General features: G+C 41.7%; 1 long non-coding RNA gene across 1 annotated transcript; it reads right to left on the reverse strand.

Moving 5' to 3' along the window:
- Positions 1-5,791: 5,791 nt before the first annotated feature.
- Positions 5,792-14,129, reverse strand: LOC117497648. The gene is made up of 3 exons (XR_004557449.1): positions 13,937-14,129; positions 10,473-10,630; positions 5,792-5,919 (listed from the first exon to the last, which is right to left on the reverse strand). It is a non-coding gene; the product is annotated as an uncharacterized LOC117497648 (long non-coding RNA).
- Positions 14,130-16,821: the final 2,692 nt, after the last annotated feature.

Raw genomic sequence — 16,821 nt, forward strand, 5'->3', positions numbered from 1 at the left:
GGGAGATGTAGTTCTTATGGTTTTCTTCTTCCAGTTTTGGTTTAAATAACGTTTGAGGTGCATTACCGCAACCTACCATGCTGGAGAAAAAGCAATGACCATGAAGAAAGAAAATCCAGTATTTTTTGAAAACTCAAATGAAGCTTTGTATTGATCCTCATCAAGACTTTATAGGTTATTGAGATTGATCAAACCCTACCCAAATTGTCTCTTACGTTTTTCTCTCTGTGTCTTGTATATTTGGCAAAGCATGTTTGGCCTCTGGTAGAAAACCACACAACACAGGCGCATTGCTATATAGACCTTTTTTGGGCAATTGTATTAAAAACATAGATTGTTTGTAGATGTCCCACTCATTTTTGTGCATTTTTTACAATATCTCAACACCGTAATGTCACTGCTGCGTCTCATTTTATTGCCAAGGATGTGTACTTATCTGTCTATATTTTGTATTATATTACTAATGTGTGCCTTTATTCTCTATATATAATAATAGATTTATTTTGTTAACCCTTTTACAGGTGCTCAAAGACGCTTTACAGATATAGTGAAAAGAAAAGAACAACAAATATATATATAGTTAAAGTCAAATTAAAATCAAGCAATACAAAAACAATCACACATTAAAAGCCAGATTGAAGAGGTGAGTTTTGTGAGTGTTTTTAAGGTGGTGAGGTCAGTGCAGTCTCTGATGGGTTGGGGGAGTGAGTTCCAGAGGGAGGGGGCAGCGACGGAGAGGGCTCTGTCCCCCCAGGTCCAGTGCTTGATGCCGGTGGGGATGGATAAGAGGTATATATATATATATATAGGCCTAGGTATAGTTTTTGTTGTTGCACATTCCCTCTCCACATTACCTCTTTTAAATCAGCACAGCCCTCCACTTTAAATACAGTATTTGTCATATGTAAATATTATTAATTTGTTATCATAGCCTACATCCTATTTTTATTTCATTTGTTTCACTACTTATTCTTCTTTCTGTGTCTTTGAATGCACCACGTATACCAAAGCAAATTCCTCGTATCAGTAAACTTGGTAATAAAACCGATTCTGATCTATTTCTAAGTTAGCAGAGTCTTTATTATTGCATGCCTTATTTTACCTGTCATATTACTAACGCTGTATATTACCCCGCTCTCTGTGGGACTAATAAAGGAATTCTGATTCTGATTCAGATCCAATAAGTAGACTTCTCCCAGATCATCTGATATCAAATCAAATCAACGTTTATTTAAAGAGTCCAATATCACAAAACATGTTTGTCTCAGGGGGCTTTTTCAGATTACCAAACATAGATTACAGTGAAAAAGATCCTTAAAAAGACAAGAAATACAAATAGAAACGAATACAACAAGAAGACAGTAAATATACAATAAAAACAATAAAGTACCATAACATTTAGGACTCAGGAGGACAAATAGCGTATAACCAGCTCTAACTATAGGCTTTATTTTAAAAAGGAAGGTCTTCCTCACGCTCCCTAATAACAATAAAACTATTATATCTATTGGTTGCTGTAACATATCTGATGTGTGTTGTGTATAATTGAGTAGATCATTATATATAATTTGTAAATCAATAATATTTTTGTTTATCAATTTGATACTGCTTAAGTTTGTACAGTATCATAATTCTCTTGTTTCATTTCATTATTATTATTATTATTATTATTATGTTGTATTGTTTTAAACGTGCTAAATAAATCAAATCAAATCAAAATCAAATATTAAAAGGTAGAATGATCTAGATCACCCCATCCCTCTTCTTCTTCTTCTTCTTCCTCGTCTTCTGGTTCTGGTTCTGGTTGCAGCAGCATCCAAACAGCAGAGCGAAGACGGTCAGACCCAGAAACCCGAGCACAAAGATCCCGATCACCACAGCGCCGCCCAGAGCCCAGGGTTCTTCCTGCAGCCGGGCCAAAACCCAGCCCACCTCCAGGGGCCCGGGGGGGTCCGGATCCACACTGCAGGGGCACAGACACATGCTCAGAGGCAGAACATAGGCAATAAACTGATTCAGATGGAGAGTTGTTGTTATTTTAACCATGGTAAAGCAATACAAATGAGTGCAAGAACAGAAACCCAGCACTCAAAACATGCTCAGAGGCAGAACATGGACATTAAACTGAATTACATGGAGAGTTTTTGTTTTTTGAAGTATGTTAAAACAATTCAAATTACACAATGAATACAAAATCAATTTCTGGTATATTGCAGATATTTTTTATTTTTCAAAGCAATTTGTCACATGCTGTTTATACTCACTGTTAAACACATTTCTTTACAACTTATGTATACACCATACAGCGAAGCTAATTCCTTGTAGGCCTATATGTATATCTTCTTGTCAGTAAACCTGATTTTGAGTTCTTGTTATTTCAAATGTATATATATTTTAACCTTCATGGATAATTCGGCTCTAAATGAAAACATTATAAAGGGCTGGATTTTAAGTTATCAGTAAAAACCAACGTTGTAACGTTGCTCTTATCTGGCTCACCAAATGTGCGCTGAAAAAACCTTTATTTTGAAATTGAAACTTATTTTTTCAGTTTTTTTCACAGGTTTGACTGCCAGGTGAGTTTGTTTTGGAGATGATAATACTTCCATGGATAATTCGGCTCTAACTAAAAACATTTTAAAGGGCTGGTTTTAAAGTTATCAGAGAAACAAGCTGTGATAACGTTGCTCGGCAAACACACCGCCCACTGTCCCTCGCTTAAAGACTGATAACTTGACACTCTTTTATTCCGGTTTTTTACCGGTTTTTCTCACGGTATCCGTTTGTTTTGGAGAGGAGAATACCTCTGTGAATAATTCGGCTCTTAATAGAAACCTTCTGAACATCTAGATCTTATGTTATCAGGGAAACAACAAGCTGAGAAAAGTTAGCTTTCACCTGACCGTCACACCACCCAGTGTCCACCGAGAAAACGCAGATCTTTTACGCCAATCTGCTTTGTTCAGTGTTTCTATCTATTTTAATCAGTGTGTTAGTTTGTTTTCAAGATGATGAAACCTCTGTAGATAATTCGGCCCTGATAAACATATCCTGAACCATGAACACTAAAGTAATTCAAACAGAAGGTGCTTCGCCCCCAAAGTCCTACTTCATATCCTGTTTTAGTTGAAAGCCCCCCTGTGGCAGCAAACTACAAATAGCACAGTTTACAGTATACTTTTGGTAATCTGCAATGTATATATTTGACATAAGGCCTGAGTTTGAAGTAATATGTGAGTGGTCCTGTAGACAAAAGAGGAATATTAGGTAGGTAGATAAGTAGTTAAGATAAGTTTATTGAAATGAGTTCTCACCCAGACTGGGTTTAAGGGATATATTGGAAAAACCAAAGAATAGTATAGAAATGTGTTTATTATAGGTAGGAATATCATCAAATTGTACACCCAGAATCCTTGTAAACTGCCATTATCAGTTTAATTATAGCTATTTATTTTATATTTAAAGGCTGAATACAAAATACATGTTTCCTTAATGACGCTTTAAAGCTCCAACCAAACAGCCACATTATATTTTGATAATCAACGACTGTAAATCCTTTGTAAATCCAACACTTATTGTGGCCTTGTTTACACTCACTCACCTCCCCATGTTGTCTGGATGGTCCTCTCCGGTTCACTGACTCCTGACACTGAAATAATAATCTGTGTGACGACAGATAGCTTCTGCTGCTGAATTACTTGAACAAAGCCCTCAGATAAACACTGACAGTTTGTCCACAGACAAGATATTCTGCTTCCAGGTGACACTTCCAGTCGCTCTGTGTGGGCGAAGTCAAATCTACTTTTCCTGGTTAATGTTTAGTGAAAGTGTTCACTGGTGCAGGCAAAGGAGAGATGTACTGATAAGGAATGCATACAGTAGTGCAGGGTGTGACCAATGATCAATTTAAAGGACTTTTAAAGCCCATTTTTTCTCAAATTAAAGGACCAGAAACCTTATATTTTGAGACGTGCAATCAAAGGGACCTATTATGCTTATTTTTAGGTTTAATGTATGTATGTTTTGTCTCTACTTTAAAGAGTCCTCTCCTGCTGATGTTCAGGTGTATATCAGTATGTAGTGTCTCTACTTTAAAGAGTCCTCTCCTGCTGATGTTCAGGTGTATATCAGTATGTAGTGTCTCTACTTTAAAGAGTCCTCTCCTGCTGATGTTCAGGTGTATATCAATATGTAGTGTCTCTACTTTAAAGAGTCCTCTCCTGCTGATGTTCAGGTGTATATCAGTATGTAGTGTCTCTACTTTAAAGAGTCCTCTCCTGCTGATGTTCAGGTGTATATCAGTATGTAGTGTCTCTACTTTAAAGAGTCCTCTCCTGCTGATGTTCAGGTGTATATCAGTATGTAGTGTCTCTACTTTAAAGAGTCCTCTCCTGCTGATGTTCAGGTGTATATCAGTATGTAGTGTCTCTACTTTAAAGAGTCCTCTCCTGCTGATGTTCAGGTGTATATCAGTATGTAGTGTCTCTACTTTAAAGAGTCCTCTCCTGCTGATGTTCAGGTGTATATCAGTATGTAGTGTCTCTACTTTAAAGAGTCCTCTCCTGCTGATGTTCAGGTGTATATCAGTATGTAGTGTCTCTACTTTAAAGAGTCCTCTCCTGCTGATGTTCAGGTGTATATCAGTATGTAGTGTCTCTACTTTAAAGAGTCCTCTCCTGCTGATGTTCAGGTGTATATCAGTATGTAGTGTCTCTACTTTAAAGAGTCCTCTCCTGCTGATGTTCAGGTGTATATCAGTATGTAGTGTCTCTACTTTAAAGAGTCCTCTCCTGCTGATGTTCAGGTGTATATCAGTATGTAGTGTCTCTACTTTAAAGAGTCCTCTCCTGCTGATGTTCAGGTGTATATCAGTATGTAGTGTCTCCATGCTTTAATGTTCAAAAAGCTCTTTATTTTTCTCATACTGCCTGTGCTGCAGCACCTCTTTCCACCCTCTGTCTGAAACCAGAGCCCAGTCTGCTCTGAGCTGATCGACTCTGTTGTGATTGGTCAACCGCTTAGAGATGTCCCGCCCCTTAGCCTGTCACGTACAATGTGTTGGAGCGATAGCCAATAGGAGCGCGAGTGTTACAAAGTGATGACGGAAGTAAACAAAGGAGACCAATATATCAAACAATATATATTTTAAGCACTTTTAATGAACCATGTCTATTCATATGTGTATTCTGAAAAACTCAGGGTGACAGATCTTGATTTTCAAGGATTATAACATCTTTACATTCTATCATGTGTAAAAAAACAAGTCAGTAAAACATTTGTTTTGTTTTAAAATATATATATTCAACATTTATGACATTTCCGTTGCATCCAAAAATGCAAAATTGCTTTACCTCGGTATAAAAACAAAAACACATGTATATATTAACAAGAATACATGTGTCACTGTTGTATGTCTAACAAATAAAAAGCTCCTGTTATTTAAAAGTTATCTTCATTGGACCAGCAGGGGGCGCTCTGTCTTTTTTACACTTGCATTTTTATGCTAATACACAAGTTGCCATGTTGTTATTCACATTCCCCTGCATATCAACAGGATACCAGAGCAGCTCGTTTGCAATAATGGGGTTCAATGTGACATTTAAACACAATTCAGCTTTCTTACTCATCACTCTCTCCACTGTGAGGGTTTTGTTGTTGGAGGCGACACACAGAGAGTCTTTGTGATTAATGCTGATTTAAATGGATCCCAGTGACACCCTTCTTTGTGTCTAATGTCTCCATCTTTCCCTCTCTTCTGATGATTTCACCCCATGAAATCCAGAGGTTTGTAAGTGTTTGTGTGTGTGTGTGTGTGTGGGTTCTGTCTTCACATGGGCTGAACTCTGGTGGTTTGGTATTTTTGTTTCCCGCAGCAACAGCAGTGGATGCAGGACAACAGGATCAGGAAGAGGAATGTGGCTGAAAGGAGAAGAACATGAACATCAGCAGGAGAGGACTCTTTAAAGTAGAGACACTACATACTGATATACACCTGAACATCAGCAGGAGAGGACTCTTTAAAGTAGAGACACTACATACTGATATACACCTGAACATCAGCAGGAGAGGACTCTTTAAAGTAGAGACACTACATACTGATATACACCTGAACATCAGCAGGAGAGGACTCTTTAAAGTAGAGACACTACATACTGATATACACCTGGACATCAGCAGGAGAGGACTCTTTAAAGTAGAGACACTACATACTGATATACACCTGAACATCAGCAGGAGAGGACTCTTTAAAGTAGAGACACTACAGACTGATATACACCTGAACATCAGCAGGAGAGGACTCTTTAAAGTAGAGACACTACATACTGATATACACCTGAACATCAGCAGGAGAGGACTCTTTAAAGTAGAGACACTAAATACTGATATACACCTGAACATCAGCAGGAGAGGACTCTTTAAAGTAGAGACGCTACATACTGATATACACCTGAACATCAGCAGGAGAGGACTCTTTAAAGTAGAGACACTACATACTGATATACACCTGAACATCAGCAGGAGAGGACTCTTTAAAGTAGAGACACTACATACTGATATACACCTGAACATCAGCAGGAGAGGACTCTTTAAAGTAGAGACACTACATACTGATATACACCTGAACATCAGCAGGAGAGGACTCTTTAAAGTAGAGACACTACATACTGATATACACCTGAACATCAGCAGGAGAGAACTCTTTAAAGTAGAGACACTACATACTGATATACACCTGAACATCAGCAGGAGAGGACTCTTTAAAGTAGAGACACTACATACTGATATACACCTGAACATCAGCAGGAGAGGACTCTTTAAAGTAGAGACACTACATACTGATATACACCTGAACATCAGCAGGAGAGGACTCTTTAAAGTAGAGACACTACATACTGATATACACCTGGACATCAGCAGGAGAGGACTCTTTAAAGTAGAGACACTACATACTGTTATACACCTGAACATCAGCAGGAGAGGACTCTTTAAAGTAGAGACACTACAGACTGATATACACCTGAACATCAGCAGGAGAGGACTCTTTAAAGTAGAGACACTACATACTGATATACACCTGAACATCAGCAGGAGAGGACTCTTTAAAGTAGAGACACTAAATACTGATATACACCTGAACATCAGCAGGAGAGGACTCTTTAAAGTAGAGACGCTACATACTGATATACACCTGAACATCAGCAGGAGAGGACTCTTTAAAGTAGAGACACTACATACTGATATACACCTGAACATCAGCAGGAGAGGACTCTTTAAAGTAGAGACACTACATACTGATATACACCTGAACATCAGCAGGAGAGGACTCTTTAAAGTAGAGACACTACATACTGATATACACCTGAACATCAGCAGGAGAGGACTCTTTAAAGTAGAGACACTACATACTGATATACACCTGAACATCAGCAGGAGAGAACTCTTTAAAGTAGAGACACTACATACTGATATACACCTGAACATCAGCAGGAGAGGACTCTTTAAAGTAGAGACACTACATACTGATATACACCTGAACATCAGCAGGAGAGGACTCTTTAAAGTAGAGACACTACATACTGATATACACCTGAACATCAGCAGGAGAGGACTCTTTAAAGTAGAGACACTACATACTGATATACACCTGAACATCAGCAGGAGAGGACTCTTTAAAGTAGAGACACTACCTACTGGCTTTGATTTACTTCGATCCTTTAAGACTGTCAAATGTTTTTGGATTCTCCAAGACTTTAGAGTAAAATGAGGTGAGCGAGGCGACTGTATTTCAACAACAAGGCGATTAAAAGTGCTCTCCATAAACACATTAAAGTATTAAGACAAAGTGCAACAGAAACACGTAATAAAATTGCCTCAAATTATAAGCCAAATTAAAAAGATAGGTCTTTAATTTACTTAAAAAAATTCCAATTGAGGTAGCTGTTCTAAGATCAAATGGGACTTTAGGAATTTTCACTGCCAAATGTACGTCAGCTGTGCATTGACTACAGTTCAGCATTCAATACCATTGTGCCCTCCAAGCTGGCCATCAAGCTCAGAGACCTCGGGCTCAACAGCGCCCTCTGTGACTGGATCCTGAACTTCCTGACGGGCAGACCCCAGGCAGTGCGGGTGGGAAACATCACATCCTCCACCCTGATTCTAAACACCGGTGCCCCTCAAGGCTGCGTGCTCAGCCCTCTCCTCTACTCCCTGTTCACTCACGACTGTGTGGCCACACACAGCTCCAACACCATCGTGAAGTTTGCTGATGACACGACCGTCATCGGCCAGATCACAGACGATGACGAGACGGCGTACAGAGAGGAGGTCGAAAACCTGACATCTTGGTGCCAGGATAACAACCTCCATCTCAACGTCAGCAAAACAAAAGGAGCTGATTGTGGACTACAGGAAGCAGCAGGGAGAGGGACACGCCCCCATCGCCATCAATGGGACTACGGTGGAGAGAGTCAGCAGCTTCAGGTTCCTTGGGGTCCACATCACTGAGGACCTGACATGGTCTCTTCACACCACCACCATCACCAAGAAAGCTCGACAGCGGCTCTTCTTCCTCCGCAGGCTGAGGAGGTTCAAAATGGATTCCAGGATACTCTGCAACTTCTACAGGTGCACCATAGAGAGGGTCCTGACCTTCTACAGGTGCACCATAGAGAGCATCCTGACCTTCTACAGGTGCACCATAGAGAGGATCCTGACCTTCTACAGGTGCACCATAGAGAGCATCCTGACCTTCTACAGGTGCACCATAGAGAGGGTCCTGACCTTCTACAGGTGCACCATAGAGAGGATCCTGACCTTCTACAGGTGCACCATAGAGAGCATCCTGACCTTCTACAGGTGCACCATAGAGAGCATCCTGACCTTCTACAGGTGCACCATAGAGAGGATCCTGACCTTCTACAGGTGCACCATAGAGAGCATCCTGACCTTCTACAGGTGCACCATAGAGAGGATCCTGACCTTCTACAGGTGCTCCATAGAGAGGATCCTGACCTTCTACAGGTGCACCATAGAGAAGATCCTGACCTTCTACAGGTGCACCATAGAGAGCATCCTGACCTTCTACAGGTGCACCATAGAGAGGATCCTGACCTTCTACAGGTGCACCATAGAGAGCATCCTGACCTTTTACAGGTGCACCATAGAGAGGGTCCTGACCTTCTACAGGTGCACCATAGAGAGGATCCTGACCTTCTACAGGTGCACCATAGAGAGGATCCTGACCTTCTACAGGTGCACGATAGAGAGGGTCCTGACCTTCTACAGGTGCACCATAGAGAGGATCCTGACCTTCTACAGGTGCACCATAGAGAGGATCCTGACCTTCTACAGGTGCACCATAGAGAGGATCCTGACCTTCTACAGGTGCACCATAGAGAGGATCCTGACCTTCTACAGGTGCACGATAGAGAGGGTCCTGACCTTCTACAGGTGCACCATAGAGAGGATCCTGACCTTCTACAGGTGCACCATAGAGAGGATCCTGACCTTCTACAGGTGCACGATAGAGAGGGTCCTGACCTTCTACAGGTGCACCATAGAGAGGATCCTGACCTTCTACAGGTGCACCATAGAGAGGATCCTGACCTTCTACAGGTGCACCATAGAGAGGATCCTGACCTTCTACAGGTGCACCATAGAGAGGATCCTGACCTTCTACAGGTGCACGATAGAGAGGGTCCTGACCTTCTACAGGTGCACCATAGAGAGGATCCTGACCTTCTACAGGTGCACCATAGAGAGGATCCTGACCTTCTACAGGTGCACGATAGAGAGGGTCCTGACCTTCTACAGGTGCACCATAGAGAGCATCCTGACTGGCTGCATCACGGCCTGGTATGGCAGCTGCACCGACCTCGATCGTAAGGCTTTACAGAGGGTGGTGAAAACTGCACAGCACATCACCAGGACGGAGCTGCCATCCATGGAGGACCTTTACTCCCAGCGGCTCAGGAAGAAATCCCTACGGATTATCAAAGACCCCCATCACCCCAGCCACAAACTGTTCTTTCTGTTGCCGTCTGGCAGACGTTACCGCAGCATCCTGGCAAGGACAAGAAGATTCGGAGACAGTTTCTTCCCGCGGGCAGTGAGACTGTTAAAAAATTGAACTGCTAAAACAATTTCATAACATTCATCAGTAATATATATCTACTATCTAATATATATCATTCCAATAACTTGTATATAGACTCGTACTGCACTATTCCACCTGTTTTTTCTCTCTCACTTTATTTTAGAACTATTTTTCTTTTTGTATTACTTTTACTATCTGTATTATTATGTTGCATTGTTGGAGAAGCCTGTGACCTAAGATTTTCAACGACATAATTACTCTGTAGCTATGTTAGTTTGACAATAAAGAACCTTGAACCATATGGCATTACATCCTTTGAACATGTGTGTCCTGTGAACATCAGCTCAATGAAACATAAGAAGTGAAACCTCACCCACGAACAGCATGAGCACGGAGAAAGCTCCCAGCTCCAGAGGACTGGACTGAGGGAGGTTCTGCAGTTTAATCCACACCTTGTGAAGGATATCCATCATTTCCTCTTTCACCTCCATGATGAGAAGACACACTCCTCACAGAGAGACTCAGCTTCACCTGAGAGGAACGAGAGGGCAGTGAACACACACTCCTCACAGAGAGACTCAGCTTCACCTGAGAGGAACGAGAGGAACGAGAGGAACGAGAGGGCAGTGAATCCAGACTGGATGTTATTTTCATCCTCAGCTGCTCCACCCTGCAGTTTGACTCCTCCACCCTGTAATTACCCTCTGAGCATGAGCCCTAAATACTCTCCGTACTCACTTATTACCAGAGTAGGAAGCAACTAAGTACATTTACTCAAGTACTGCACTTAAGTTCAATTTTGAGGTACTTATACTCCTACTCCACTACAATTCAGAGGTACATTGTGTGCTTTTACTTGTAACAGAGTATTCCTACACTCTGAGTACTTATACTTATACTCAAGTACAAGATCTGAGTACTTCTACTTTTACTCAAGTACAAGATCTGAGTACTTCTACTTTTACTCAAGTACAAGATCTGAGTACTTCTACTTTTACTCAAGTACAAGATCTGAGTACTTCTACTTTTACTCAAGTACAAGATCTGAGTACTTCTACTCCTCCCTAAATCTCCTAGGACTTTTCCAGGCCCAATTCCTTTAAGTTTAAGGACCCAAAAGAGCACATAGTGAGACATGCATCAAAGTTCATTCATCTAATAACACTTTTTCCAAATGAGCTCACATAAAACATATTTTTGTGAACAAAATGTAACATTTATTTATGATTTTTTTAAATTAAACTTGAGGTGACACAACTTAATTTTGCAATTCACAAAATGTAGGGATTTTAGGAACATTGTGTGAATAGAAAAACAGTTCAGTTATATATTTGTTTTGGTTTTTTATTTACCTTGAACGTTTACAACACGTTTGCTTTTCGTCAGTTTACATTTATTTAGTAAAATAAGTAAATAATTATTAGTCATAAAAACTTCGTCATAAAACACAATATAAAAGCCTGGAAAGATGGGATTTATGTATCATTGTGTGTAAGTGTCTGTGTGTGTGTCTGTGCGTGTGTGCGTGTGCGTGTGCGCGTGTGTGTGTGTGTGTGTGTGTGCTCCCAGCCTGGTTACATGTGTACCACACACTCAGGAGACAGTGTGTTCAGTTTAATTATAAACTGGCAGACTATATCAGGCTGGCATGTCAACATAGAGCAGCAGCTGTGTGTGGGAGAGCTAGAGGGCACACACACACACACACACACACACACACACACACACACACACACACACACACACACACACACACACACACACACACACACACACACACACACACACACACACACACACACACACACACACACACACACAATATTATATTATATTTTGTACTTATTATTATTTATTTTGTATGAACTTTTCTCATTATTTTGTTATTATTTATAGGGTTAATTCAATGTTATCATACCATAGGCTACTACACCATACTACTATAATGTAGTACAACACTATACTATATACACAAGCAGATGCAGGTAATGCCGTGCAGTCAGGTACTCTCATTAAAGGGAACATCAAAGATATTTTAGATCTGACAGGTCTGGTGTTTTTGTTCAGGTGTGTGTGACGTCAGTATGTGTGGCAGCAGTGTGTGTGACAGCAGTGTGTGTGACAGCAGTGTGTGTGACGTCAGTGTGTGTGACAGCAGTGTGTGTGGCAGTAGTGTGTGTGGCAGCAGTGTGTGTGACAGCAGTGTGTGTGACAGCAGTGTGTGTGACAGCAGTGTGTGTGACGTCAGTGTGTGTGACAGCAGTGTGTGTGACAGTAGTGTGTGTGGCAGCAGTGTGTGTGACAGCAGTGTGTGTGACAGCAGTGTGTGTGGCAGTAGTGTGTGTGACAGCAGTGTGTGTGACAGCAGTGTGCGTGGCAGTAGTGTGTGTGGCAGTAGTGTGTGTGACAGTAGTGTGTGTGACAGCAGTGTGTGTAGCAGTAGTGTGTGTGATAGCAGTGTGTGTAGCAGTAGTGTGTGTGGCAGTAGTGTGTGTGGCAGTAGTGTGTGTGACAGCAGTGTGTGTGACAGCAGTGTGTGTGGCAGTAGTGTGTGTGACAGCAGTGTGTGTGACAGCAGTGTGTGTGGCAGTAGTGTGTGTGGCAGCAGTGTGTGTGACAGTAGTGTGTGTGACAGCAGTGTGTGTAGCAGTAGTGTGTGTGATAGCAGTGTGTGTAGCAGTAGTGTGTGTGACAGTAGTGTGTGTGACAGCAGTGTGTGTGACAGTAGTGTGTGTGACAGCACTGTGTGTAGCAGTAGTGTGTGTGACAGCAGTGTGTGTAGCAGTAGTGTGTGTGGCAGCAGTGTGTGTGGCAGTAGTGTGTGTAGCAGCAGTGTGTGTAGCAGTAGTGTGTGTGACAGCAGTGTGTGTGACAGCACTGTGTGTAGCAGTAGTGTGTGTGACAGCAGTGTGTGTAGCAGTAGTGTGTGTGGCAGCAGTGTGTGTGGCAGTAGTGTGTGTAGCAGCAGTGTGTGTAGCAGTAGTGTGTGTGACAGCAGTGTGTGTGGCAGTCGTGTGTGTGGCAGCAGTGTGTGTGGCAGTAGTGTGTGTGGCAGTAGTGTGTGTAGCAGTAGTGTGTGTGACAGTAGTGTGTGTGGCAGTAGTGTGTGTAGCAGTAGTGTGTATGACAGCAGTGTGTGTGACAGCAGTGTGTGTAGCAGTAGTGTGTGCGACAGCAGTGTGTGTGGTTCTTGTGGTTCTGTCTGTCTCAATGTTCTGATTTAAAGTCTGCAGCTCTTACAGGAAGAACCACGTTTCCTATGTAGTGCAGAAAAACTGTGCACACTTTCACACATTTTCAGCTCAGTTTAATTGCAGAAAGGGCTTTCTAATAATTCCTCAAAAGACCATGCATATAGCTAGATGTGCTGGAAGTACATTTAATCAAAAGTGCTTTGAATATCATGCACTTTATAATCCCATTACACTGCAATTCAGAGGCAAATATTGTACTTTTAACTCCACTTAACTACATTTATTTTTGCCCAGATGAATTGTACAAAATGTGAAACATGAAACGGGCCATTCTGCGTACCTTTATTGATTTTAAGTGTTTCTACAATATGGTTTTGCCACTGTTACTTCTCCCAACACTGGTGCATTCACCCGTGTGTTTTCCTTTGGTCGCTCGGACATGTTTGGTCTCCAGCTGACATATCTGAAGCGCCTGTCAGAGTTAAAGTCTGCAGAACGTCTGACCTCATCTCTTTGTCCTCCCACACCAGCTTTACTGCAGAGAGCTACAGAAACACTCCGTTAGACCGACTTCTGGATGTTCGTCTGTGTTCAATGTGCGTGCAAAACAACGTCTGACTCTAAAAGTGAAAAACAGACTTACCTCAGCAGTAAGAGCGTCACTGTTTCCACATTTATTTTCCACCTCTCCTCATTCACCTAATCTGCACGTTCATCTGGAGGTTTTGTAAAAGGTAATTGAGTATTTTCTGCAGATCAGCAGCCGATTCTCTCTCCGTGGATCTGCTCCTCCTGCAGAGTGAGTTCACTTTCTCCCTCTCTCCTCCCCCGTGTCTGTACACTCATTCACTGCCCCCCCCTCTCTCTCTCTCTCTCTCTCTCTCTCTCTCTCTCTCTCTCTCTCTCTCTCTCTCTCTCTCTCTCTCTCTCTCTCTCTCTCTCTCTCTCTCTCTCTCTCTCTCGCTAACCAGCCCTGTGTGTGCCATGCAGGGCCTCTTTTTTTGTCTTCAGTCGCTGTGGAGACGGCCTTTTCTTAAAGAAAAAGGAGTCTGGGGGTGTCCCCATCTGTCCGACAGCACTTACACTCTCCAGCATATCTAGCTATATTATTGGAGAGTGGTCTCTGTTCTTTTAACATTAAAACATTGATAATGTGATGAAAATGTTATCAAAATAATAACATTGATAAGTCAAATGAACATCAATCGAATAGTTATGGAGAATAACAAACTCTTGCTCAATGTAGCATAGTAGCATTAGCTTTTAACCACCAGTAGGGTGACCAGGTCCCAACAAACCAAATGTGGGACAAGGAGTATGTTTGTGTGGGACAATGTGGGACACCCACTCGCCCACGGGTAAATGTCTTCCCAGTCTTTGTTGTATGTGCATCTTCTTCTTTTCTTAGCTGTAGTTTCAGTTTCCTCCATTTTCCATAACCTGCTGCGTCGCCTGCGTTATTGACTTTCAATGTTGTTGTTTGGCGGGGCCGCGGCGGTGTGTGTGTGAGTGAGTTACTCTCATTGGTTAACACTTGACCAGCACCCGCCGTGTCTTACAGTTTGATTGACAGCAAACACAGCTCCGTGATGATAGCCTTCCCTGCTTTCTCAACAGCCATTGGATAAATCTGATTTTAGAAAAGCGTTTTAGCCAATCAAAATGAAATATGCGGAACATCGTCTCAATTTGCGGGACGCACAAAAAGTCGTGAAAATGCTGTGCAGTCCCGCGCAAAGCGGGACATCTGAGGCCTGTACTACGAAGCTGGATTTTCGCTTAGCCGGCTAAATTCAGGGAAATCTCGGGCTTTCCGGTCCTACGACGCTGGTTCTCTTTTTAGCAGGCTAGATTTCCATGGTAATTTATGCTGAGTGGCAAACCTGCTCCGGAGCAGGTTAGGTGGCAGGCTAACTCAGTGAAAGCACTGCCTGCTGACCAATCAGAGCTCCGTGTGCGGAGTTTAAAGTGATCAATTCATATTACAGGATAGAGGAAATACAGAAAAACTGCCGTTGCAGGAAAGACGGCCGTGAAAATTAATAGAATATCCCCTCCCATCTTCAGAGCAATCTGACTATTATAACATTAGCGTTAAGAAAGCTTACTTAAATATCTGCCACGACATAAGTAACCGGATCAGAGTAACATTAAGTACAGTCCGCGGCACTGTGAGTGCAGACGTAGATGTGTCCCATTATCATTCATATCATATCACATCATAATGTATCATATATTTCCTTATTTGAGTCAGCTTCTTGAGCCGTATCTGGCCGTGCAACACTCACAGTGTCACATACTGTATGCAGAAGTATTATTTTAAGCAACACATTAAATTGACGAAACACTGGAGTCAAATTCTCCTAATTAAAGTCAGATCCACTCGTGTCTTGGACGGGGCCGTGATTTCATAAACCTGTTAATGTACGCATTCAAACACTTTTTCTTTTACCAGCTGTATTCACCTTGCAGGTGCAGCTATGTGGCTTTTATCCTGGGTAAAGTGTTTAAGTCATGGATGTTTAAAGTTTAACTTCCTCATATTTGACTAATATTAAAGTTCACTTTTCATTCAGGAAGTATGACGCTGCGCTGTCAGTACGCTTGTCCGTGTTTGAGATTGGTCGAATGCTCCAAATACCACCCCTTTCATGTGAACGCGCAGCTAACTAGATAGGACACGGCGGCTTGAGCGATCCACTTGATATCCAGCGTCGTAGTACAGTTTAGCGCCAGCGCGTATGTTTTGGATTACGCCAACCGGCTAACTCCAACATATCCAGGTTAAATTGAACCAGCTTCGTAGTACAGGCCTCTGGTCACCCTAACCACCAGTGATGTGTGTATATATATATGAACTTTAGCTGCCGCCTCAGTTAGCTATAGGCTACTGCCTATAACTCGGGGGCCGTGTTTAACATGCCTTTGAACCACAGCTTTCACATCTTAGATATGTGTAGGCCAGTATATTGTTCTGTTGGTTTTAACATTCATAGCAGTTGTTGATGGGCATGCAATAAGCTAAACAGGGATATAGCAGATCAATATGAACAACAGATTATCAGTGGTGGAGAGTAACGTTTATAGCATATTGAAATAAAAACAAGACCATTTTGAGAACTTCGAGTTAGCTGCTAGAATGCTAACAGCTAACTCCAGATGGAGAGACGGTTGACAGTGGATGCATTTGGAAAAGCCTTGGATAGAGAGATAGATAGATAGATAGAGAGATAGATAGATAGATAGATAGATAGATAGATAGATAGATAGATAGATAGATAGATAGATAGATAGATAGATAGATAGATAGATAGATAGATAGATAGATAGATAGATAGATAGATAGGTAGATAGATAGATAGATAGGTAGAGAGATAGATGGATAGATAGATAGATAGATAGATAGATGGATAGATAGATAGATAGATGGATAGAGAGATAGATAGATGGATAGATAGATAGATGGATAGAGAGATAGATAGATAGATAGATAGATAGATAGATAGATAGATAGATAGATAGGTAGGT

The sequence above is a fragment of the Trematomus bernacchii genome, unplaced genomic scaffold, assembly GCF_902827165.1.
Source record: "Trematomus bernacchii unplaced genomic scaffold, fTreBer1.1, whole genome shotgun sequence".
NCBI classification, from domain to species: Eukaryota; Metazoa; Chordata; class Actinopteri; order Perciformes; family Nototheniidae; genus Trematomus; species Trematomus bernacchii.